Source organism: Octopus bimaculoides, chromosome 1, assembly GCF_046866305.1.
Source record: "Octopus bimaculoides isolate indiv1 chromosome 1, ASM4686630v1, whole genome shotgun sequence".
Lineage (NCBI taxonomy): Eukaryota > Metazoa > Mollusca > Cephalopoda > Octopoda > Octopodidae > Octopus > Octopus bimaculoides.
In genome coordinates, this window is record NC_142928.1 from 84,387,188 (window position 1) to 84,415,181 (window position 27,994).

Genomic DNA, 27,994 nt, shown 5'->3' on the forward strand with positions numbered 1-27,994 from the left:
GGCAGTCAGCTTCATTGAAGTATGAGTCTGTATCACATGCTTTCACATGACACTCATCAAGCAATTTCTAGCATTGAGCTTTCCTCGGTTGGAGAGAAATGCCAAGTGTGTCATTCAGTAGTCTTGAGAAATTGCCCACGATGGAAGTTTTTGTGCTCCAGGATAGAAAAATCACGTCTGATCGAAACGAGGTAACCATCTTGAAAAAATGATACTGTCCTTCAGATACACTTGCAATATCCAGTCAGAGGCCGGACTTGAAACTGAAAATAGTCTCCGAAGTTGTTTTTCCCTTAGGAAACTTTTCCCCTTCCCTTTGGGTGGTGATGCTTGTTGGCTTTAACGGCCTGCAGGTCTCTCCACATCGCAGTTTCCACGAGGAGTTTTTGTGCTTCTACTTGTATCAGCCTTCTCCGCGCGCTCTGATCACAAAATGGTTTATAGCACAAAAGAGTTGCTCCACAAAGCTTGTAGGATAGTAAGATTGTACTTCTTCGTTTTCGCCACAGGACAGTCGTCGCTGAGTACCTAATACACAGTATCAACCGTCTCTGGTAAACATGCTTTTACACGGTAATCACTTTCAGTTGTCATTTGGACACTCTGTCTATGATTCCAATGGTGCATATGGCATAGACATTGTTACATCCCGTGGCACCTTACTTGATTAATCACTAAGTTACATTCACTAAGCGGATTGAATTGTTTATAAATCAAATAATGTATGTAAGTCGAAACAAATTGTTGCTTCTTTTGGTTTTTTAATAATTTTTTATGCTATCTTATATTGTATTATATTCATAGTATATTTTGTAATATAATATAAATAAATTATTGGATTTTCTATTGAATCTCTCTATCTAATTTATTGTTTATATATATATATATATATATATATATATATATATATATATATATATATATATATATATATATATATATATATATATATATATATATATATATATATATGCGTGCGTGTGTGTGTGTGTATGTGTATATATATATATGTATGTATGTATGTATTATTACATATGTACGTGTGTGTATATATACGTATAGTCTAAGAATCAAAGATTCTCAAAAATTTTGTATCATTACAGAAAAGATAGTTTTATTGTCTGAAGTCAAGTGAACAGCGGTCATCAATACAGTAGTTGTCCTCCCATAACTTCAGCAAACAAAGCACTTAGACATACTCACAAAAATATCGTACACGTTTATGCATAAATGGAATGCAATTGAGTTATTTGAAATTCAAGTTAGAACAAAATCACATTAACAACTAGGATATCGGACACGTGAAACTCAGAGTACTGGAAATATCAGCCTTCTAAGTATAATATACTAAAGAGTATTCTACATTTAGCTAAGTTTTGTAATTCATTCCTTCTCAATGAATAAAAAATCCCCCCCTCTCTCTCTCTCTCTCTCTCTTTCTCTCTTCTGTTTTTTTTTTACTCTCACTCTCTCCAAAATATCTAAAAATAATTATATACATAAATGGTGTGAGTGGGTATGTGTTTAAATACATGTATGTATATATGTGTCTATATATGTGTATATATATATATATTTGTGTTTGAGTCTATGTGTATATATGTATATATATATACAGCTATATATATGTATATATATATATATTATTTTATTTAAAAGAGTTCCAACTCTGTCTGTTTTTTATGTTTTTTATTTATATTCTTGTAAAATTTATGTGGGATATAGAATATGGAATATATAATATATAATATAAAAAAAAGATGGATGGTACAATGAAATGAAGTATTGAATGTCTTATTGAATATATGGAATATGTCTTATTGAATATATGAAATATTGAGTGTTCAATATAAAGGATTAAATATATAAATATATAAAGGCGAATACGTATTTTCAAAACCTTGTGGTATTTCATCATGGCCGGTATGACAGACTGTAACAGACTGTGTTACAAACAGTCTGTTACAGTCTGTCATACCGGCCATGATGAAATACCACAAGGTATAGAAAATACGTATTCGCCTTTATATATTTATATATTTAATCCTTTATATTGAACACTCAATATTTCATATATTCAATAAGACATATTCCATATATTCAATAAGACATTCAATACTTCATTTCGGCAGCAAATACAAAAATGCCGATCTTCTTTAAGATATGGTAAAGCGCACACGCGCGGTAAATTTTGAAAAATTAACATATAAACATAAGCCATCTTTCCTATGACTCGTGTTTATATGTAATCTGGTTATTCCGCTGAAGATAGTTTGACCTTGTAAGGTATATTTTTATCTTGCTAAAATAACTTGAAACCATGGTACGGAATATAGATTGGTAAATGTTTTTATTTTTCATTCCCTTTCGAAATTATTCCTATTTTTGTGGTATAGAGTTTTTTGCTGCTCTTTCTAGCGGGTCAGATGTCCTATTATAGGCATCTCTGTATTTTAAATGAATAATATATAGTCTATTGACTGATTTTTATTCTCGCTAGACCACTGGTGGTAAATAAAATTTCTAAAAATTTTTTTGCTGCCCTAGAGTTTATTAATAATGATAGAATATTTTTTGGCTAATTTCTGAAAGAAAATCGGCATTTTTGTATTTGCCGCCGATAAGGTAAAGCGCACATGCGCGGTAAATTTTGAAAAATGAACATATAAACATAAGCCATCTTTCCTATGACTCGTGTTTATATGTAATCTGGTTATTCCGCTGAAGATAATTTGACCTTGTAAGGTATATTTTTATCTTGCTAAAATAACTTGAAACCATGGTACGGAATATAGATTAGTAAATGTTTTTATTTTTCATTCCCTTTCGAAATTATTCCTATTTTTGTGGTATAGAGTTTTTTGTTGCTCTTTCTAGCGGGTCAGATGTCCTATTATAGGCATCTCTGTATTTTAAATGAATAATATATAGTCTATTGACTGATTTTTATTCTCGCTAGACCACTGGTGGTAAATAAAATTTCTAAAATTTTTTTTTGCTGCCCTATAATTTATTAATAATGATAGTATATATATAAAAGATAATAAGAGTGGAAAAACTACAGAAAGCTTGTGTTACATGGTTAAAGTATATATTTAAATTATGTCAGAAAAATGTTATAACATTTTTTTGGTATATAAACATTGTATTTGGAGAAATAACCGGTTCGTGTTGTCTTTTCAAATTTCTCTACTCATCGTAAAATGTGTTCGCTCCCGTGTGAACAAAAGAGTTCTAGATAGGGGGAGGTATTTGTTTTGCGCATTTCTCAATATGCTCACTAAAGGGTATCATTCGGTATTCTGGCCATGCAATCTGCCGTCGATGCAGAGTGCATCTGCGTCTGAGCGATAATCCTGTGGACCCTATGTAGTTTTCGTGGCAACCCGAGCATCTTATTACATAAATAAGGTTTTCTGAGGCACAAGTAAAGTCAGATTTAACTTTGAATTTGTGTCCCTCTTTGAAGAGGAATTCTGAACCTTCTAGAATGTTTGGGCATGTTGCGCAATTTGGTCGCTCACATTCTTTTACTTTTGTATCTGTTATTTTGGAAAATAATTTTGCCTTTGTGAGGAACTTTTTCAGTGATTTTGGTTGTTTGTAGCTTTTACAAATATATATATATACATATGTATATATATATATGTATATATATATATATATATACACATATATACATACATACACACACACACACACACACACACACACACACACACACACACACACACACATATATATATATATATATATATATATATATATATATATATATATATATACATATATGTATTTGTATGTATGACCCATATTGAGACATTAATCATGGCACATGGCGGTTTCATAGCATAATTTCTTATACGTATATACACACACATATATGCATATATTTACACACATATATATATACACATACACACATACATACATACGTATGCTTGTATGTTTATATGTTTTTTGTTCTCCCATTAACTATTCTACCTGTGTTGCAATGCAGATTTTTTAAATATTATTTAAAATATTTTTATGAATTGACATTCAAATGTTAACGAGTTGTTGATCAGCAATCTTTACATATTTCGCAAAGAAACTCTGTAGGTTTTACCCGGCATTTATTCATTTATTTATTTCACAAAATACAAAATTTCTGCAAGCATGCAAACATCAGAAATATTTACCAAAGAAAAAAAAGAGATATGGAATATCTTTATGTGTAATATCAGACGTGACATAACTCTTTTGGATAGCACAGAAAATCTTTACTCGAATCATCTTACTACGCCATGTTTCCAGATTAAGTTCAAGATTACTTCCTTAATCGCAAAACATCTTCTGACTGCAGTGCAGCACGACAAAATGATTTTGCAACTGTAGACATTTCAGAAATAACCAAGAAACAGCAGATGCCTTTTGCAAATTTGAGTAAGGCGTTTGATACTGCCAGCCGTGAGTGTCCTTCCCACATGTTCAGGATGTTTCGTTGCACCCACTATTTCTTCATATGTTCTATCTCCTTCATGACAGAATGACAGTTAGCTGAAGAAGCCTCTTTAGGTAGCAAATCTTCTTCATTCCCATGGAGTTCGTCGTCGTATCTATCTCTTTCAACGGACTTATATCGAGTATAACTACTCATCAACAACTTGCTAAATTTGAAGGTGGAGAAAGGCAACATTACCGTCGAATTGACAGACAACCATATTTATAAATATATATATTCATACATATATACCCACATACAAGCATATCGAAGATATATATATCTACGATATGTTTGTATATGGGTATATATGTGTGCATATACATATGTGTATGGGTGTGAGTGTGCCCGTGTGCGTTTGCGTGTATGTAAGATATATATGTGTAAGCGTGTGTATTCACACACAAGCATCAGTGCATATATATTCGTGCGACAGTAGATATGTTTATATATGAGTATGTATGCTATTGCGAGCACATATTCGTATATGTGAGCGTGTGTGTATATACGTATGTATATGTAAGTGTAGAGGTATACACATGTATATATATATATATATATATGTGTGTGTGTGTGTGTGTGTGTGTGTGTGTGTGTGCATGCGTATATATGTATGTGTATGAATGTATATATATATATATATATATATATATATATATATATATGCGCGCGCGGATGTGTGCATGTACATGCATGTATTCCGAGCATTGAATCTTAAAGTCCAGCTAAGGACAATCACATGTGTAACCAACCATGACGAATAGATCAGCAGTACAAAAAAAAAAAAGAAATACAAATCCCTTAAAACGGCAATCCCTTTAACAGTACCAGAATCACCATCCCACTACATATACACATTCAAAGCAGAGTGCCAATGGCCCTTCAGCAACAAGACATTCTGATAAGCTCAGTGACTACTACGAAGTTCAGGCCACGTCCTAGGATTTTAAACTTATGGAGACAATATTTACACATCGGCTGACGAAGCACAACTAGATTTCATAATGCAAGGAAACAGTTGCATAATCAAGTACCTGCACACTTGGAGAACTATGTTGCGTGGAAACAATAGCAGTGATTAAAAAATAAATGCTCAAACATATCCCTTTTTGTTACTCTAAGTTTTTCAATTATATATGTGTGTGTGTGTCTGTTTGTGTATACGAAGTAGTTCTTTCAGTTTCTGTCTAGCGAAACCACTCAGAAGGCAATGACCGGACCGAGGCTATAGCAGAAGACACTTGCACAAGTTGTCACGCAGTGAGAGTGAACCCGGAACCACGTGATTGGGAAGTAAAGTAATACCACGCAGCCACACCAGTATATATATACCTATATATATATATATATATATATATATATATATATATATAGAGAGAGAGAGAGAGAGAGAGAGAGAGGGGGGATAGAGAGATGGGAGAGTGAGAGATAAGCAGATACACACATAAATCCATATATATTTAAGCTTTGTTGTTACTATTGATGGGTATTAAACAAACATTAACTATACTATGCTGCAATAAAACCACGAATGAAAGGTAATAATAGAATATAGCAAATACAATTCACGTGACAAAAAAAGTACTTTGAAGTATTAGGGTGGCGCAAATAGGAAAATAACTCCTAGTGGGAGGAGACGTATACGCATATATACAATGGACAGAATGATGACAAAAGTAATCAATCGCCCTAATAAAATAGTTCGATGTACATCATTATTGTTGTAGTGATAATTAAAAAGACGACAATAACAATATTTTATGATCAGATGCATCTGCACCTTTCCATTCATGTATGTTTGTATGTATGTATGTATGTATGTGTATGTGTGCATGTATGTATGTATGTATTCATGTATGTATTATGTATGTGCATGTGTGCATGCATGTATATATGTATGTATGTATGTATGTATGTATGTATGTATGCATGTATCTATCTATGTATTGTACGTATTCATGTATGTACGTATGCATGTTTCTCACACATATACATATGGTAGCTACGTATGCATACATTCAAGTATACCTATATCTATGTAATCATATATATGTGTGTGTGTGTGTGTGTGTGTGTGTGCGTGTATATATATGAAAGGATTATGTCAAATTTCAACTATTTATGTGTGTGTGTATATATATATATATATATGTACATACATACACACACACACACACACACATATATATATATATACATATATATACATATACATATATATATATGTTTGTATGTATGTATGTGTATGTGTGCATGTATGTATGTATGTATGTATGTATTCATGTATGTATTATGTATGTGCATGTGTGCATGCATGTATATATGTATGTATGTATGTATGTATGTATGTATGTATGTATGCATGTATCTATCTATGTATTGTACGTATTCATGTATGTACGTATGCATGTGGTGCACCAGCATGACCGCAGCCACTTAGCTGAAACACATAAATAAAAAAAAAATATATATATATATATATGAATATATATAGATGTAAGTATGTACATACATGTACGTATATATGCATATACTCATTTATTATTTGTATCATATATATATATATATATATATATATATATATATATATATATATATATATATATATACATATATACATCCATTATAGTTGCACAAATGGTTTCTACATTTATGTATGCACTTCTGCTAATGAGAATTCAATATTTTCAATGTACCTTTTTTGCAACTGGTGGTAAATGAACCGTTGGACTCAAGATATTACTTATTATTTGCAACAGATGCATTATTCATTATCAGCATAAAAGTTATAATTATGTTCGTCAAAATTGTATTGCTTGTATTAAACAAAAAGACATGTACATCGCTTTGATGACCACATCTTTATATCTCATTGATATTAAATGCAGCTTTTTTGTCTCTTTATTTAATTCTATATTCATTTATTTATTCTTTTTTCTTATTGTCATTGAAGCCCTGAGAAAGTACATTTCATATGGTTTATGTAGTTCTTAACTAAATGTCATGTCTACATTTGATAGGTCGAACATGGCTGATGCAAATGCAGATTGAAACCTCTACTTCCATTTAAGAACAAAATAATTTAAACCGCATCCTATTATGTCAAAATGCAGTTAACAGGATGAAGCATTAGCACACCGGACAAAATGCATAGCAATATTTCATCCGGCTTTTTTACGTTCTAAATTTAATTTCTGTCGAGATCGACTTTGCTTTTCATCTGTTCGGTTTAGATAAAAAGAAGCACAATTTATGCACTGGGTTCGATGTAATCGATTAGCCTCACCCGACAATGTATTTCAATGTACCAATAGTAGGAAAGATTATTCTGTCAAATTTTAATGTTCTTATTCATATAATTTGTGTGTCTTCTTACTTTTACGGATATAATTAGAATAGACACTTCGATGCACGATGTTTGGTAACAAATAGTTTTTCAAGTAAAATAAGATTATGGTTGTTGACAACAGTCGCTATACTTATTTAAAATCAATAAAATAATCAATATCGCACAAGTGGACACATCGGTAATATCGGTTATTGATACATCCCAACGAACTATTTTGTATTCAGTCACGTATTATTAAATACATATATAAAAGCGGCGAGCTAGCAGAATCGTTAGCCCGCTGGACGAAATGCTTAGCGGTATTTCGCCCGTCGCTACGTTCTGAATTCAAATTCCGCAGCTCAGATAACGGAAAGAGTCAACGACTATGGAAAAGGTTGCAAGACGCAACGAAAATTTTAGGAAAAAGCCTTGTGAGTGGATTTGGTAGACGGAAACTGAAAGAAGTCTATCGTATATATATATATATATATATATATATATATATATATATATATATATATATATATATATATATATATATATATATATATATGTATATATATATATATATATATATATATATATATATATATATATATATATATATATATATATATATATATATATATATATATATATATATATATCTTTTACTTTACTCTTTTACTCTTTTCCTTGTTTCAGTCATTTGACTGCGGCCATGCTGGAGCACCGCCTTTAGTCGAGCATATCGACCCCAGGACTTATTCTTTGTAAGCCTAGTACTTATTCTATCGGTCTCTTTTTGCCGAACCGCTAAGTTACGGGGACGTAAACACACCAGCATCGGTTGTCAAGCGATGGTGGGGGGACAAACACAGACACACAAGCATACATACATATATATATATATATATATATATATATATATATATATATATATATATATACATATATACGACGGGCTTCTTTCAGTTTCCGTCTACCAAATCCACTCACAAGGCATTGGTCGGCCCGAGGCTATAGTAGAAGACACTTGCCCAAGGTGCCACGCAGTGGGACTGAACCCAGAACCATGTGATTGGTAGGCAAGCTACTTACCACACAGCCATATATATATATATATATATATTTGAAATGTTGCATTTCTAAATCTCTCAGAGGACTTATATAGTAGCAGCTCAATAAAGTGATGGTTGGTTCCCAACGTAATGTGGAAATCCCACGAAAGGGAAGATTACTACTGCTATTCAGTTGGCTACGTGACACAAGCGTTCTGTGTCCATAAGTTTTTAAACAGGGATGATAAGCACCTTCACCCAGCAAAGCCAGCATCCAGAGACTAGTTTCAGAGTTTAAATCTATCTGAGAGATTTAAAAACACAATATTTCTAATTTTGTAGATCAGTGAATTTATTTCACTTGAAATTCTATAAGTTTTCAAAGGTGAATAAGCATCGACGGCTAGCAAGCCAAACTAATCCAGACTGATGAAGTACAATAACCCTGAAACTAGTCTCTGCATGTGCATTATTTACAATATTTACATTATTTACATTCAACAGATATTTGTCCTCATCTTGTTTGTTGTTAACACAACGTATCGGCTGTTATACCCTCCTGCCTTCTTCATGTGTCTTGGGGAAATTTCGAACCTGGGTTCTCATTGCAAAGGTATTTTTCGGTGCTATTATTATTATTGAGTGAGAGAGCAGTGCATACCATCAAAGTGACACTGGGGTAAAATATACGAAGCCCATTATACCCATCATGATTACCCGTCTGATAAGGGTACACCAGGCACATGCATCACAACCATATGTGTGCGACATGGTGATCTCATATCAAGATAAATAGCGCATGACCTCGCAGGTGGGGCCCAGTTAGAATTTTCTTCAGGTCGAGTAGCCCATCCCGTTCAAAAGGTCCATGAATAAGGTTTGTTTAAGGATGTTGAGCAAAACACCCATGTTTCCAAAGGTGAATTATTCAAACCCCAGATTTCCTCTCAACACATGGCTATGATGCTCCCCCACTACTTCTGCTCATGATCAGAGATGCACATATCGTCAGCTACCAAGGGACATGCTCAATGGTTAAAGTCAAACAACTGACAAGTAAATCTGTGGTATTGAGCAGAATATTTGCTGTAGCCCATCTTTTTATACTAAGACAAAACAATGTACATGATAACACTTCTAATAAGTTAAGATCAGAAACCATGAGAGCCACTGCCTGGTACTGCATCCGGGCATTTATTATTATTATCATTATTATTGTTGTTGTTGTTGTCGTTGGTGTTGTTGTTCAGGTCACTTCTTGGAATCAAACTCGGAATCTTGGGGTTAAGAGCGCGGGCTACTAACCCTAAGATTCCAAGTTCGATTCTAAGCAGTGACCTGAACAACAACAACAACAACAACAATAATAATAATAATAATAATAAATGAGAACCCAGGTTCGAAATTTCGCCAAGAAGGTTGGAGAGTGTATCAGTCGAAACGTTGTGCTAACAACAAACAAGATGAGGATAAATATCCGTTGAATGTAAATAATGTAAATAATGCACATAATACCTCTTAAAGATAGAAGTGTAGTCTCTGGGTGGATGTGCTTATCTGTCCTGTTTAAAAACTTAAGGACACAGAACGCTTGTATCACGTAGCCAACACGAAACGCTGTAACGATGTTTCCTCAGGCTAAATAGCCAACAAAACGATGTTTCCTGGTACTGCCACATTAAGTTGGCAACAAACCCTCACTTTGTGTGTGTGTGTGTGTGTGTGTGTGTGTGTGTGTGTGTGTGTGTGTATGTGTGTGTGTGTGTGTGTGTGTGTGTGTATGTGTGTGTGTGTATTTGTGTTTGTTTCCCACCATCGCTTCACAGCCGATGTTGGTGTGTTTATGTCCCCGTAACTTAGCGATTTTCAAAAGACACCGATAGAATAAGTACTAGGCTTGCAACGAATATGTCCTGGGGCCGATTTGTTCGACTAAAGGCGGTGCTCCAGCATGGCCTAATTGGAATGACAGAAACAAATAAAAAAATGAGTGGAAACTTTATTGGTGAGTGTGTTAAATAATAAGGCACTAAAAGAGAATGACTCTCCCTAGACACAGTCATACCGGCCATGACGAAGGGAAATGGCCCTGAAACTCGAGTCGCCTTTATATATATATATTTATATTTATATATTTATATATTTGATCCTTTATATTGAACACTCAATATTTCATCTACATTCAATACTTTCTTTCATGGTGCCATCCATTTTTATTTTATTTTATTTTATATTGTATATTGTATATCATATTATATATTGTATATTCCATATTCTATACCCCACATTAGTTCTGCAGGAATATAAATAAAACATAAAAAACAGACAGTGTTGGAACTCTTTTAAGCAAAATAATATATATATATATATATATATATATATATATATATATATATATATATATATATATATATATATATATATATATAAACAATATATGAGTATATGCATATATATGTACATGTATGTACATACCTTCATCTACATGTACATATAGATATATAACTGGGTACATGACGTGGCAAAAGAACACGGACAAAATGATAAACAAGGTACAACAAACAAGCAAACCACATAGAACATCTCCTTCATCAGCTGCCACCATTAAAACACCGGCGTTTCGAAGAATTAAGGCAGTACGCATCGTTGAAATGGTTCTTCCCACGAACACAAATTAAATCATTTTCGTGGAGGATAGTGGCGGGCGGAAAACAAGACAGGAAAACGAAACGGTGAATAAACAAACAAGCAAAAAGGCTGTACAGCCAGACGTGAAGTGTGTATGCACACACACACACACATACACACACACACACACACACACACATATAGGTGGGTACCAGTGTAAATATACGCACGTCCTTCGCTATGAGTATGCGCAAGTCAAAATAGGTATGTTTGCACACTTGTCTACGAGTATGTATGTGGGCATGTATATAGTTCTACATTTGCGAGAGGGTGTATATATATGTATACATGTGTATACGTATGTATATGCATGTATATATAGATGCCTAAATGTATGTATGCATATATGCGTGTGTACGTGAATGTATGTGTATCTATGTACATGTGAATGTATCTGTGTGTGTATGTAGAAATATATACATAAATCTGTTTGTGTGTGGGAAGGTATATGTGCATGTGTGTTTGTATCCGAGTGCATGTATATGTATGAATATGTGAGCGTATTTGTGTGTGTATACAGGCATAGCTACATAGATTTATTTGTGTCTGAGAGAGTATGTGTGAGTCTTTGTGTGTCTATGTGTGTACGTATCCGACTACTGAATACCGAAAGTCAGCTAATAGAATTCGCATGTGCAGCCAACCATGAAGAACAGGTCAGCGATCAGCCGCTATCAAAACAGCCATCCATTACTACTCATAGCAGTCCAACAAACACACTTTGGCAGCAAACAACATGAATCTATCAACTGCCTCAAAATTCAAACCAAGACGGACAGATGGGATGGCCTTGAATTCGAAGATTTTAAACTAACGGAGACAGCCCTTGAATGTCACCAGAGAAAACACAACTGGATGTCATTATGAAAAAAAAAAAAAAAAAAAAAAACATAATCAAATACAGTTATCACCTACCGCAGTTTATTATTTAAGTTTTCGTAGATTCCTTCGTGGTGTTGCTTTGCATTATAATAAAATAAATATATACAAATTATAAAAGTAATTAAAAAAATATACAGTACAGTACTGTTTCCACTTTGCAGATCTTCACGTATCGCGAGGGGTTTTGGGACGTAATACCTGCAATAGTCGAAGGATTACCGTACCTGTAATTTTGGAGAACCACGTTGTGTGGAAAGAATTGTAGTGATGAAAAGATAACTGTCGAACCGTACTCCTTGTTGACTTCAATTTCTTCAATTTTGTTTGTGTGTGTGTGTGTGTGTGTGTGTGTGTGTGTGTGTGTGTGTGTGTGTGTGTGTGTGTGTGTGTGTGTGTGTGTTTGTGTGTGTCCCCAAAAATTAAGGAATGGACTAGATAAAATTTAGGCTGAAATGAAAATGAAAGAAGAGGTGGCATTCCTGCTGTAGTCCTAGATGTAAATATCTAAGAAATATGACTGAAACAGCTAGGTCAATTAACTAACAATATTTTTCTGATATGTGTTGTATTAGTTGTGAGCAAATTTTAATATTCGGAACAATATCTTTAAGGGAACATTGACAACACAGTACCGACGATTGAATATAAATGATCAGGATATCACTTATACGGGAGGGAAAAGAAGCAGTAGTTATTTGTTATTGAAAACTAAGCAATTCATTCATATATACAGAGTTTCGTCAATGACAAACTTGCTAATACTAATTAATGTTTAACTCGCCTCCAATTGTAGTTGTAAGAATGTTTTTAAGAATACTGTCCCCAAGGAATTAGAAACAAAGTCGTGTAAAGATGTAATAATAAGTTAACTTGCTTCAAAATGGAACATATCATAGAAAGAATTAAGAAGAAAGAACAATTAGTGTCCATCTTGTAGCTGATGGCAGAATGAAATATCTACTCAGGGCGAAAATCTACGGCTGTCAACCATAATGGCGTGTCCAATTTGTCAGGATATAAGTTTTATTCATTCATTTTCCTCGTATTATGAAAACTGCATAATTACATTCGCCAATTTGCAAAAACCACAAACACATAGTCGCCTATTTTTGGGGTTTGTTATTTTAATATTTAATAATGAAAAGCCTGTAAACATATATATATTGTGTTTAGGTAATGCGTGTGAACATACAGACACACTTATACAAACGTGCTAGTACATATGAATATATAATATATATGCATACGTACATAATCACATACATACGCACACGTACATACATGCATACATACATATACACTTACGTACATAGTTACACACACATACATATATGCATACATGCGTACGTACATACATACATACATACATACATACTACATACATACATACATGTACATGAATCACATACATAGATAAATACAACCATACCAAATTTCTTAATATCTTAAAGAACGTTGAGATATCTCTGTTGCAAAGTTATGCAATATTACCAGCTTGTTATAATGAACTGCGTGCATATATACAGAGATATGTGTCTATGAGGGTCGTGTGTGTGTGTGTGTGTGTGTGTGTGTGTGTGTGTATGTGTGAGTACCTCTATATATTCTATATTAACTATTACAGGTATTTAAAATTTCATATTTCCTCCATCTGCCCTGGTCTATATTATCTCTTTCTAACGATAGACTTCTTTAGCTTTGTTAGTGCTTTTGTTCACCGATATAATTTGTTTAAGTACACATGTAGAAACGCGAAAATTGAAGTCTAAGGCTACAACATCTTGAATATGAATTAAATTCGAAAATTGCTTTATTTTTCATTTACATATTCTATTAATGCAAAATGGACCGGGAACAAACGCTTTAGTCGTTCGATCGACTGAATTACCTGGCTCATTGAAATACCATGTAAGTGGCCGAGTATACCACAGATTGAATCGGCGTGACACTGCCCTTGATTCCACGCATTGGCTCGAACTTAGGCCCTCTCAATTTTAAGAGAAACTTTTTTTAATATTCAGGCATACTGCGTTACTACATTTCCACAATAATAATTTCAATTTTACAACCAAAAACGCTCGGTCGATTTATACACCAAAATGAAATTGGAGGACCACATACTATGTGAAATATAGCAAGATTTGGAAAGATAGTGACGATATTTAAATGTTTATACTAGTTGTTTACATTACATACATTGAATTGTGATTATTTCTAGGTCATGCGTTGGTCGCATCTTCTAGCTATTAAATATTTCTTAATTGAAACGGATCTCTTGGTTAATGCCGAGCTCTGAGAAAAACAAACTATATTAAGAAACGTTTGATCTCGGTCCATTTTGCATTAATAGAATATGTAGATGAAAAATAAAGCAATTTTCGAATTTAATTCATATTCAAGATGTTCTAGCCTTAGACTACAATTTTTTGCGTTTCTACATGTGTATTTAAACAACTTATATCGGTGCACAAAAGCACTAACAAGGCTAAAGAAGTCTATCGTGAGAGAGAGATAATATAGACCAGGGCAGATGGAGGAAATATGCATTTTTAAATACCTGTAATGGTTAATATAGGAGGAGGAAGATGAGGAGTAACATGGGACATATTTCCGTATATCAGTTTCGTAATTTGAAAATAGTAAGCTGTTTTTATTTGTTCATATATGGAAATAGTAACCCATTTTATACACATGTTGAAAATTATGAGGTTAATGAATGTTACTTCGATTTTTGTAAAGCTGGGATACTTGCAGGGACTATTTACGCCATGGGAGTATTTTGAACCCAACACAACTCCACCAAAATATTATCGCTATTCCTGTATTACACTGAAGAATGAATCGTTTTCTACATATAAGTTCAATATTTTATTAAATTTTGTTATTTTCCACTGTTGATGCATTTCGTTCCCTTCAAAATGTGTTCCGAGGCTTGTCCCTTTGTTTCCTACACTGTCAAATGCATACCATTAATATACACACGCGCACACACACGCACACACACACAGACGCACACACACACACACACACACACACACACACATGCACACACAAACACGCACACACAAACACTCACACACTAACAGACACATACATAATATATGTATGAATGTATCTTTTATCCTTTACCTGATTCAATCATTGGACTGCGGCCATGTTGGGGCATCGCCTTGGAGGGTTTGATCGAACAAATTCAACTTAGTACTAATTAGTCATCATACTAATTAAATACTTATTCTGTTAGTCTCTTATTACGGACCTCTAGGTTATGGGGACGTAGCAAAACTAACACAATGCGGGGAACAACACAAACACAAAGACAAGCACATACATACACATATGCATATACATACACACACATATATGTATATGTCGGGTTTCCGCACAGATTCTTATTTCTTCATTGCCCACAAGGCGCCAAACATAGAGGGGACAAACAAGGACAAAGGGATTAAGTCGATTACATCGACCCCTGTGAGTAACTGGTACGTAATGTATCGACCCCGAAAGGATGAAAAGCAAAGTCGACCTCAGCGGAATTTGAACTCAGAACGTAACGGCAGACGAAATACCGCTAAGCATTTCGCCCAGCATGCTAACGTTTCTGGCAGCTCGCCGCATAGTTTCTGTCCGCCATTTACATGGCGTTTCTTAAGATACCTTGCAGTGGGACTGAACGCGAAACCACATAGTTGCCACGCAAATTTCTTCACCACACCGGCAGATTTTATTCCTTTTGCTGCACATACACGCCATCCATATTCTCTCCCTTCATAACATTTGTCTTCTTCAAACTTATGCTATTAAAAATATATTTCTAAACTGAATCACACAGGATGAAAGCAAATACGCGCTAATAAAAGAAAGGTTGATGCTTTCCAAATCTCTGAATACATTGGATATGGGCAGCCTAATTTTAGATTCTCAAATTATTCTGTCTTTATTATTTCAATAGATATTCGTCTTTGGATGAACCCGCAGTTCATCAAAGGAAGATATATTACATTTTTGTTTTTACTTGCAATGTATTTCCTTTCTAATTTAGAAGTAATCTTTCTTGCAATGATGTTCTTCCAGTTAGATATATATTTGTTAACAACTGCTACTATAATTCTTATGGCTACGCTTTCTTCTTATTCTGTGAATGTTGCTTAATTTGGAAGTATTTTCCTCATGCATATTATAATTTTATGTGCTTGCTATCTTTCACCTTTCTATGGATATATTTTAATTATTGTTTAGAATTTTTTGTTTTGTTTGCATAAATTTCATTATTAGTATCTTGTTTCAATTTTTGGGGTTCCAAATTAGGTTTCATTCCTTTTTTCTTTTTTTTTTTTTTTTTTTCCTTTCATTTATTCGGTTCTTGCGTCTATAGTTATCATTTTCGTTACATAAGTTCCATGCATTTTTGGCAAATTATTTGATTTCATATCCGGTTTCTAATGCAGATATTTTTTCAGTACTATCAGCATGTCTTATTAATATCATAGTTTTATTCATTCCGGAAATGTAATCAAGGAATATGCCTGTAATATTGATTTCTAACACAAACACAATACCTCATGTCGCAGTTTCGAGTAACGAAAATTTCTACTCCATATTACAAACAGTAAATGCTTAAGTGATGTTAAAAGTTTTTGTGCGTTTTCGAACGGTTAACATGTTTTCACCCACTGGAATCAGTTTATTACAGTTATTCTGCATATTCAGATCCAGGTCAGATTTGATAGGGAAGACATGATCATAGGTTTTCCATCTATGATTACCAGTTTCCTTCCGTTCATACAGTATCTAGTGTTATATTTTACATCGTTTGTTTCATTGTTTTAAAGGTATGACTCGAGTGATATTTGACTGCTATTTCTAGCAACTTGAACGGCCACACAGAGGTTCAGTCAACACTTGTGATGATTTAGAAATTAACATTTAAATAGCTTGCGTTATGTTCGTTGAACCCTTATTCATTACTGAGCCAAGAATTTGTATTTCTTGAATTAGTTGAAGGTGGTGATCCAGCATCGCCGGAGCTGACCACTTGCATGAGTACATTAGGTGAAGATTTGGGATGATTTGAACTTTTTTATCTTCGCATCTCAGAGCTTGAACCTTAATTTTGAGATATATTTATGTCTACGTTACAGTTGAAGGTGGTATTTCGTTTTCTGTTTTCCTTCTACACATATATGTGTAGCTACGCATGAATGTGTATGTATATCTGCCTGTAAGTGTATAAATGTATACAGATCGCTGACCAACGCATTCAATTTTTTTTCTCCGTGTTTTTCTCCTTGTCTCCGTATTCTTTCTGTTGAAGAGCGTAGCTCGAAACGTTAAAGACTTTCCGTATTCCCGAGCGTCATACTAATACATCCTTTTGTTGTTTACACCACCTGTTCTCGTCTGTTGTTTTTTTCGTAAATTCTCCCATATCTCTCTCTCTCTCTCTCTCTCTCTATATATATATATATATATATATAACGTTGACCACTAACGTGGACAATTAATGTGCTAGAAATAGATCACATCTTGTGTCTATTAAGACCTAAATTGCTCTCAGCATGAAATATAGCAGTATACCAAAACGTAAGCGGGCAAGACATTTAAAATCACCTAAAAAAACACTATTAAACAGGTACCAGTTTCGGATTTAACAAATCTTACCGATTGTCCATTCCTCTTCAGCCTGATTTGTAATGTAACCGCAATCATCAGAATCGTATACAAAGTAGCCCACCGCCATAGGTGCGCGTGTATATGGTTCTGCTAATTACAGCTTAATGGTGAAATTCAAAAGTCTTCGTTTTGGCGCGCTAATTCCAGGAATATATCTGCAGAAAATATTTACTGCGTCGTATATATTCAGTATGAGAGATTGGCAATGGGTAATACATTATTATAAAATATGGTAATTAGTCATATATTAATTAATATCGATTAATTATCAGGAGGCCAGCACATCTAAAGAATCAAAGAGATTCAGAAATAATATCTGCAATCACAGGGGATTAAGGTGCAATGTCTTGCCCGCTTACGTTTTGGTATACTGCTATATTTCATGCTGAGAGCATTTTAGGTCTTAATAGACACAAGATGTGATCTATTTCTAGCACATTAATTGTCCACGTTAGTGGTTAACGTTATTTTAAAAAATGTACCTTAATCCCCTGAGATTGCAGATATTATTTCTGAATCTCTTTGATTCTTTAGATGTGCTGGCCTCCTGATAATTAATCGATATTAATTAATATATGACTAATTACCATATTTTATAATAATGTATTACCCATTGCCAATCTCTCATACTGAATATATACGACGCAGTAAATATTTTCTGCAGATATATTCCTGGAATTAGCGCGCCAAAACGAAGACTTTTGAATTTCACCATTAAGCTGTAATTAGCAGAACCATATACACGCGCACCTATGGCGGTGGGCTACTTTGTATACGATTCTGATGATTGCGGTTACATTACAAATCAGGCTGAAGAGGAATGGACAATCGGTAAGATTTGTTAAATCCGAAACTGGTACCTGTTTAATAGTGTTTTTTTAGGTGATTTTAAATGTCTTGCCCGCTTACGTTTTGGTATACTGCTATATTTCATGCTGAGACCAATTTAGGTCTTAATAGACACAAGATGTGATCTATTTCTAGCACATTAATTGTCCACGTTAGTGGTCAACGTTATTTTTAAATATATATATATATATATATATATATATATATATATATATATATATATATATATATATGGGTGCATGTATACAAGATACATTCCAGAAGTTTTGAGACATTTTTAGGTGAGATTTTTATTAATTTCAAAGAAATACAAAACTTTAATTTCCTTCAAAGTAGAATCCTCTGACTTCAATGCACTTTTTGAAGTGCTTCAACCACTTCATGAAGGCTCTATAGCATTCGTTGAAAAATATCCACGGCCCTGGTCACAGCCTTCTTCTTCTTCTTCTTCTTCTTCTTCTTCTTCTTCTTCTTCTTCTTCTTCTTCTTCTTCTTCTTCTTCTTCTTCTTCTTCTTCTTCTTCTTCTTCTTCTTCTTCTTCTTCTTCTTCTTCTTCTTCTTCTTCTTCTTCTTCGTCAGTTTGTGGAATAAAGAAAAGTTACAAAGAGCAAGATTTGGACCCTATGGAGGATGAGGGGCAGTTTTAATACCCATCTCTGTCAAGTAGGTGTTTACCTATTTGGATTTGTGGACTGGTACATTGTGTTGGTGCGAGTGCCACGGAACCGAATGGAAAAGCTCTAGTCTTTTACGACGATATCTCTTCCCAAACTACCTTCAAATCTCGACAGAGTTCTCTCTGTCGGCTGTCTGGCCAGAGGGAGCCAAGTGGATGGAGATGATGCCTTTTATTGTTGTTAAGGCAGCGAGTTGGCAGAGACTGTATCTCGTCGGACGAAAAATCTCTTAGCTGCGTTTACCTCGGCTCTTTTATGTTCTGAGTTCAAATTCCGACAAGGCCGACTTTGCTTCTCATTTCCTTTGAGAGTCGATAACGTATATACCAGTTTAGCACTGGGGTCGAATTAAAGAAAGAAACAAACAAACAAACAAAGAGAAAGAAGAAAAGAGAGAGAGAGAGAAGGAACGAAAGAAAGAAGGAATGAGGGGAAGAAAAAGATGAAGAAAGAAAGAAAGAAAGAAAGTAAGAAAGAAAGGAAAAAGAGAAAGAAGAAAAGAGAGAGAAAGAAAGAAGGAACGAAAGAAAGAAGGAACGAGAGAAAGAAAGAAAGAAAGAAGGAATGAGGGGAAGAAAAAGATGAAGAAAGAAAGAAAGAAAGAAAGGAAAAAGAGAAAGAAGAAAAGAGAGAGAGAAAGAAGGAACGAAAGAAAGAAGGAACGAGAGAAAGAAGGAACGAAAGAAAGAAGGAACGAAAGAAAGAAAGAAAGAAAGAAAGAAAAAAAAGAAAGAAAGAAAGAAAGAAAGAAAGAAAGCAATGAACGATGAGCAAAGAAAACTGTGCAACATGTCTGGAAATCAGCTACAGCAATCATATCAAGAAGGCCTAAAACAACAACAACAACAACAACTACTACTACTACTACTAAGATAACATTCGCCTCATTCGATAATCTGCAACCAGCAATCTATTTACATATATTATGAACTCTTTCCGCTGTATTTGATTCACTCTATTCTACAATATGTAACATTTTATTTCTACTTAATTCTTTCTCTGATTCTTTGTTTATCTGTTTCTGCTGACCGCCGTGCATTCGTTGCCATTTCATGCCAACCCCGCTATGCACACTGGCTCTTCTCTAGATAATCTCCAATTCATTTTGTACAGTGCTTCTCTCAACCACACAACACTTACACAAATGCTTAGGTCATGCCTTGTAACATCCTTCACAATCACATGTTACAATGCAGTCTATTTTCTTTCTTCTCTTACTCACTCTCTCTCTCTTTCTCTTTCTCTCTGTCTATATGTATATATATATATATATATATATATATATATATATATATATTTCTTTTTCTTTCTTATTCTCTTTTTCGTCACCGCCTCATTCTCTTTCTCCTTTTGCTACATCCTCCAATCACAATCATCATCTAATCCCCACAAAATCTCTAGTCATTCTCAGGCACACATTAAAACACACACACACACTCTCACACACACATGCGCGCATTTACTCACTCATTCACTCATTCCCTCTCCCGCTCTCTCCCTTTCTCACACCCCCTTTCGCTTTTTCTCCCTTTCTTTCTCAATTCCACCACTAACGTCAGCATTATGACCACATCTATTACTGTCGACCTCCCAACTACAACTACGGTGACGATGACAAAAAAAAAAACCCAAAATAGCCGCAGCAATCGCTTCCACCATCACCAATACAACCGGCTAAATCTTCCACTCTTACCATTGCCATCGTAACAATTACAGGCGTCCATGCTTTCCTTCCTTATAATAACCACGTATTTGTCAGTCTCTACCGTCAAAGCTACCAAAGAGAGGAACCTCTACGAGGTAATAGCATCTACAAGAGATAACAGACAAATTTCTTCAAATCAAACCCTACATCTTCCGAGAATGTAATGATCAGTGCGCTCAATCTAGGAGTAAAATAATCTTATCTGGAATATCGGTGACTATAGTTCAGTTTGATCAACGTTGATCGTGGGCTAAACTCAGCATCGATTGCAACTATATATAACCACAACAATCACAAATACAAGAATGCGTTGAACTCTAATGCAGAACAACGCCAACACTAGTTTTATAAAAAATATCAACTGCGTCGCCAAAACCGTAAATGATCGAAGACACAAATTGCAATACTAAACAACACATATAGTTTTCAGTGTTACCATTTCAGTTGTTCACTCAGCTGGCAAAAATGAGTTGTACCTGTGACTCAGAGGGCCAGCCTTATCACATTCTGTGTCACTCTGAATCTTCCTGAGAGCTACGTTAAGGGTGCGCTTGTCTGTGGACTGCTCTGCCACTTGCACGTTAATTTCACGAGCAGGTTGTTTCGTTGATTGGATCAACTGGAACCCTCGTCGTCGTAAGCGACGGAGTGCCAGTTATTGTTGTTGTTATTTCAGTTGATGCAAAAATTGCGCGGCCAACCATCCCATCGTAATACAGAAGTAATGCTTCTCACCACCACAACCACCAGCACCAACACCAACATCACCACCAGTACAAGAACAATGACAATTACACTCAGCTAACCATATAAGCATAACGCATCCTTCTCGAGCCATATGGACTCATCAGGGCTGGCTTCCTGGTTTCCGAGGCGTATATTTTCTTTTTTTTCTTTTACTTGTTTCAGTCATCTGATTGTGGCCATGCTGGAACACCGCCTTAGAGGATTTTAGACGAGAAATGTACCCTAGCACTTATTCTTTGTAAGTCTATTACCTATTCTATCGGTGTATTTTGCCGAACTGCTAAGTTACAGGGACGTAAACATACCAACATCGGTTCTCAAACGATGGTTTGGAGACAAACACAGGCATACACACATAAATATATGCATACCCCACCCCCACATATATATATATATATATATATATATATATATATATATATATATATATATATATATATATATATTAAAGGTCTTCTTTCAATTTCCGTCTACAAAATCAACTCACAAGGAATCGGTCAGCCCGAGGCTATAGTAGAAGACACATGCCCAATATGCCACATAATAGAACTGAACCAATTATATGTTGGATAATGTGGTCCTGGTTTCGTTACATGTAGGAAATAAAAAAATGAAATGGTAACCGCTGGAATGTTTTTGATCATATGTCTTTGTTGATCAAATCTGAACTAGGGCTTGAACTACAGCAACAATAACAATAGCCAAAACTACAACCACCAACGCCACGACAGCAACAACAAAAGCAATACCTACAACCAACCTCACCACCACCATCGCATAAAAAAAACAACCTTTATCCTCAGCATGATCCAATTATAACCATTGCTATGGCCAATGTATAATGCCTTTCTCATCACTGGATCTCCGCAAAGGAGACTTAAGCATACCATTTTATGCGGATTTAATTCTCAATATTTAATACTCCCGCCCTTGTCATCCATAGTCCACTGGCAGTGGAAGCCACCATTTTTTTTTTTATAATTTATTGTTTCTTCTTTCTATTTTTCTTCTTCTATTTGTCTCTCCCTTTAAAATTTCCCCCACTAATTTCTTGTTTCTCTCTTCCCGTTTCTCTCAATTTCTCTCTCTCTCTCTCTCATTCTCTTTCTCTCTCCCCTTTCTTTATTCCGTCCTTTTCTCCGCCATTTAACCAATTTATTCCGGCTTTCAATGGTTTCCATCTTCCCTAAACAAAACAGATCACGTACTCACCTATCCAAACATCGCGACACACAACCACCACCACCACCACCACCATTTACACTTCTGCAAATTGCCGTCGTAGGCCATATGCACCACCAACACCACCACATTTTCTACTACTGTCATCTTGCACTCAGCTAATTATATTGATAGCCTTTAATAAAGTAAGAATTAAACCACTCCACCATCTTTACAAACCTTTTTTATTTTTTGCGTATTTGTTATTGCAGTCAATGTGTCTGTAGTTGTCGTTGCATTTGCTGCAGTTCTCCTTCTCCTCCTCCTCCTCCTCCTCCTCCTCCTCCTCCTCCTCCTCATCATCATCATCATCATCATCATTCTTCTTTTCATCCTCATCCTTGTCCTCGTCGTCGTCGTCGTCGTCGTCGTTGTTTTGTTAATGCTGTTTTTGCCGCTGTTGCTGCACTTAGATTTTTTTATTATTTTTTTATTGTTGTAGGTCTTCATATTACTACTGCATTGTTATGTTAACATTGCTTTTCTTTTATTTTTATATATATATATATATATATATATATATATATATATATATATATATATATATGTGTGTGTGTGTGTGTGTGTGTGTGTGTGTGTGTGTGTGTGTGTGTGTGTGTGCGTGTATATATATATCTTACTATATTTGTTGATATTATTGTTGCCATTACCGTTATTGTAGATATTGCTATTATTGGTGGGTTTGTTATTTTTGTTGTTATTGTAGGTTATTATTATTATTATTGTTATTTGTTGATCTTACCGGTAGTTTTGTTGTTAGCATAAACTGGTGTTGGTGGTGATGATGATCGTGTTTTTGTTAATGTTTTTATTTGTTATTTATTTTTTGTTGTTGCTATCGTTGTCATTATTGATATTATTATCGCTGTTTATGCTGCCATTATCATTATTGCTCTTGTCCCTGTTACATTTTTTCCCCTTAGAGACGGTGAATGGCCGAATCAGTAAAGCGTCAGTCGAACTCCATTATTATTTAGACGCGTCCCGTTATGTTCTACGTTCAGATTCCACCAGCGCTGATTTTGTTTTTTTTTTCTTTAAATCTTCTATTTAGACAGTCGAGGTTAGATAAAATACCAGGCATAAAATGAGGATAATGTAATCGTCTATACCCATCCTTCCAATCGTGTGACATTACGTCCATCGCTACAATGATTTCTGGTTCAAGGACAGTTTTGAGGAGTGGGCTTTAATCGATAACATTGACACCAGTACTTTTCTGATATATTATTTTATCCGCCCAGGAGGAATAAAATGCAAAGTTAACCTCAGTGAGTGTTTGACGCAGAATGTAAATAGTCGCAAAAAAGATCACAAAGCATTTCATCTGACGAAACTTACGTTCTTAGATCAAATTCCGCCCAGGTCGACTTTGCCTTTCATCCTTTCGGGATCGATAAATTAAGTACCAGTTGCATAGCGGAGTCAATCTAATCGACTGGCCTCCTCCTCCAAAATTTTGGGCCTTGTGCCTAGAGAAGAAAAGAATCTGTCAGCTTGCCACCAGGATGCCGTTCTATATCAGAAATAGTTCTCTGCTTTTAGTATTTATCTGTCTTGTCTTTTTTTTTTTTTTTTTTTTTTTTTTTTTGTGGGTTTAAAAATATTTTCTACAGTTATTTATCATTTCTATTCCCGATACTATTCAATAGTAGTGAAGGTGGTATCTTGATTGAAGCATAATACCGTAGCAAACAATACTTTACAGTAATAGTTTGCAGCACATTACGCTCTGAGTTCAAACCCTGCCGATGTCAATTTTGACGTGCAGAATCGTTAAAATATAATGCCAAATGGGGGTCATTATAATCGACTATTCTCATTTTCGTAAATTTCTCGCCTTATCTCTACCTTAGAAATAAATACCTAGCGTTAGTATCAGTTATTTTAATCGTTACATTTAATATTATATAACCAATTGCTTTCTCTGCTCTCGCCAATGATGGATTTTATATGTTTCTTTTAAACTTCTTATGATTGCAGTTACGCATGTATTACTTTGTTTTTCTGTTGCTGTTTTCGTCGTCATTATTGTGTTTAATATTGCTACTGCGGTTCGGGCGGCAGAATCGTTAGCACGCCGGGCCGCGAAAAATTTTCCCCATGAGAGTTCCGGACCCCAGTTATGAACTCATTTGTATACAGCCAATCAGAGCTCAACTATCAAACTAATTTATGAGCGCATAACAAGTGATTGGGTGAGGAATGCCCATGCTTGTTTTCTTTTTTAAGAATGCTTATTGTTTTTGTTCTTGTTTCAACCATAGCTACCTCTGCGTAGTTATTTGTGTTGTTGTTTACTTTGTAAAACAGTAAGGGGTGAGGGCTGCTAGCACATTACCCTCTACTCACACTTTCCACATCTACATCTTTATCATATGGTGCCCTAACAAAATCCGATAATAGATATAGATGCAAATCTACATAATAACTTGTCTCCTTCTAAAATCAGGCATAGCTTAGCGATCGGTCCACTTACAACAACGTTCTTCATCTTGAGTTTACTTGGTAGAATGTGTTTTTAACTTGACAACAAGGTCAAGGTGTGCTCTGATTGGGTGTATGTAAATGAGTTCATTACTGGGGTCCAGAACTCTCGTAGGGAAAAAACTTTGCCGCCAGGTGAGCTCAAATTCCGCCGAGATCGACTTTGTCATTCATCCTTTTTGAGGTTGATAAGATAAGTACCAGTTTAAGACCGGTGGGTCGATGCAATTGACTTCACCCATCCTCCAAAATTGCTGACCTTGTGCCAAAATTTGAAATCAACATTGTAACTGCGGTTACTAATTGTATTTTAATAAAGCCGTTGAAATTGATTTTACTTCACATTATTCTGGAGTCAATAAAATGAAGTACCAGCTAAATACATGGATCGATATAACCCTCAAATGTTGTAATCTTATCCCTATGTTAACCTTTTGCCTGTCCTGACTATCACATGTGATACATAAGAAATAATTTTCCCTGGCGTCTGTTCATCATATATGATACACATTCCCAATGTCTTTTCAACTACCAGAGTAACTTAGGAAATATGAAAGGAATGATTTATACTACATATGAGAAATGGATTAACGAAAAGCCTGAAACCAAGCATGGCCCTTAAGGAGAAACGTATGAAAATGCTTTGGATAGGAAAATAGTTATGTACTACAAGATTTAGTAAGTCCTGTCGAGTGCAGATGTGAGACTGTTTGCACCTCAACCAGTAATCTTACGAAGATCCTAAGACAGTCGTCGATGATCACACCCTGCAATTGACGGCCATGTTCAAATATCAACCATTCCGTAATTTTCCGTGATTTTGATATTGATATTAGAAATAATTAGCACGTAGTCAATGCTGTATTTCTCAAATATATTACAACTTTCCAATAATGACATCGAAATAAATTAACGTTTAACAAAAATTGAATGTTTGGAAGATCAAAATGCTTTGTATGAAAATGCTAAGGTATGTAAATAGACGACAGGTGAAAATATACAAGATTTACAAAATTCTAGGTTTTAAAACGCTGCATCTATGTTTCAGAGTCGTGGAAGTTACAAACAAATGAAATATTTGCATATGATATTTGAAAAAGCAAGAGAAAAATCAAATGTCAAACCAAGTTATGAAATTATATCAAGGATACGAAAAATGGATCCACACTGAAAATATATATGATAATGATTTAAAAGGAGTGGTGGTAGAAGTTACAAAGCAATTTTTTCTAAGTTAAGCAAGAGATCAGTTGGTCATTAAAAGAAAAGTTACGGCACTATAATATTGAGAATATCGACCGAGAGGATATAATTACAGTATAAACTAATATAAAAGTGGTACGTTCAATACCGAATTGTGAATATTGAAAGTTATATACAGTCGCACATGCTACAATTTTGAGAGAAATTAATGAAATTTACTACAATCGAAAGTAGAGTACATGCAAATTAAATATTCTACTTGATAATCAATCACTAACATTTCAACTACCACAAACGATGAGCGACATGCCCATCGAGAATCTGTTGTCGTACATGCAATTATAACTGCTGTTCCTAATACGATGAGTGCGAACTTCTTATTAACCAACTGACAGTTTATGTATATCGATAGACGAGATATCGCTGACAAGGCTAGAGAAGGCCGAAATCAGGTCTCAGCAATGACGATGGCGGGTGATATATCTCCCCGCTAGCTATGTAAACAAGAGTGCTTATATGCGTTAAAACCAATATGAAAGTTTCTCCTATTGTAACTATAGCAGTATTCTGTGTACCAACACAACATCCACTCTTAATCGGGGTCAAATATTACTTTTTAATATTAATACTACTTCTGTCGCTATTAATTATTATTGTTATAGTTGATATAGCTACGAATGATAAACTAATCTTTGTTCGAATATCTTTTTTTAAAATCCTATTTAACTTAATGTCTCATACTCCCTTACATACATTTTCCATACATTCCTACACTATTACAGATATCGATTCTAAATGGCACCAGGCTACAGTCTGAATGATTGAAAAATTCTTCCCCTTTAGAGATAGGTGTTAGTGCGGACAAAAGAATCAGCATTCATTACTTCAACTATGTGGCTACAAATAGCCACTGTGAGTTGTAGCAAATGTACACTACATGCAATAAGATCAGTGTCAATGTACAAATTATTACTTTTGCTCAGTTTAACAAATAGGCCAAGGGTT